The sequence below is a fragment of the Pseudophryne corroboree genome, unplaced genomic scaffold (assembly GCF_028390025.1).
Source record: "Pseudophryne corroboree isolate aPseCor3 unplaced genomic scaffold, aPseCor3.hap2 scaffold_1392, whole genome shotgun sequence".
NCBI classification, from domain to species: Eukaryota; Metazoa; Chordata; class Amphibia; order Anura; family Myobatrachidae; genus Pseudophryne; species Pseudophryne corroboree.
Window position 1 is genome coordinate 92127 of NW_026968018.1, and position 1403 is coordinate 93529.

Genomic DNA, 1403 nt, shown 5'->3' on the forward strand with positions numbered 1-1403 from the left:
GCCATAGAATGCGCTTGCTGAATCGTGTTACAAATCCAGCGAGCAATAGCCTGCTTTGAAGCAGGGGCACCAATCTTGTTGGTTGCATACAGGACAAACAGCGCTTCAGTTTTCCTGACTCTAGCCGTCCTGGCCACGTAAATTTTCAAAGCCCTGACCACATCAAGTAACTCGGAATCCTCGAAGTCACGCGTAGCCAAAGGCACCACAATAGGTTGGTTCATATGAAAAGATGAGACCACTTTTGGTAGGAATTGAGGACGGGTCCGCAATTCTGCTCTATCCACATGGTACACCAAATATGGTCTTTTATGTGACAAAGCCGCTAATTCCGACACTCGCCTAGCCGAAGCCAAGGCTAATAACATGACCACCTGAAGGGTTAACTCTTCTGTGCTTTGTAAATATTACTTTTTATATGATCAATTTCCTTATAATAGTTACAGTGTAAAAGTGAATATTTCTACCTCCCTAATGAAAGGTTAAAACATGCTATATGAACTGTTATGTGCTTGCATAGATGCGTGCTACCCTGTGCTGGATACCTTTATCTCCTCATACAATACCAGGCTTGTATGTGTCTGACTTCTCAAGGACAGTTCTATACCAGATGAAACCTGTTACAGACTTTGATAAATGTTTTGAGAAACTTGTAGAAAACCCATATATGCATATCCTTCCACTGCGGCAGTTCCTAGCCAATCATGTTATGTTAGCCCCTTTTGTGTTCTGTCCAATTAGTTATTGACTTTGGATATACACGCCCTAAATCCTTTCTTTTATATACTTATGTTTAACGAACAATAATCAGTGTGAATTTTTACTGCTTGTGTTGTGCATGTACCTTGTGGCTAAAAGTTCATACTCCAGACGTCTAAGAGGCCATCACATCGAGGGTTAAAGAATATAAGGGCAAATCCTTTCAGCTGGGGGCTATGTCCGCGATTCAGTGATCGTCCCTGAATGGTAAGATAGAGAATTTATTGTCTGTCTTTGCCATACAGGATTGCGGTCATACACTGAAGCTGAATCCGTGTCAGTGTTCCGGGAACACGTGACAAGGTAATATTTAAGTCCGGGACTTAATATTACGAAGTTTTATGTAAAAGCATAAAACAGGTATCAGGGATACCATAGAATCTTTAATGTCTGGGACTTAAAGATACGTCTGAGAAAGGACCCGGGGTCCAAGCGCAATTCTCCAAAGACGTCAGTATCTGGGATACTTAAAAATAGACCTGGGGTCTATACGTAACGTAGAGAATACCTCGATTTGATCGTCTATATATTTTTGTATGTTTGTAGTGAGATAAGTTCTTATATTTGGTCCAGACGGCTGGTAAGTTTTCGTCTGCCAGATATCTTTACTCAAACACTTTTCTTGCTTCCTGTCTAAAACGCTG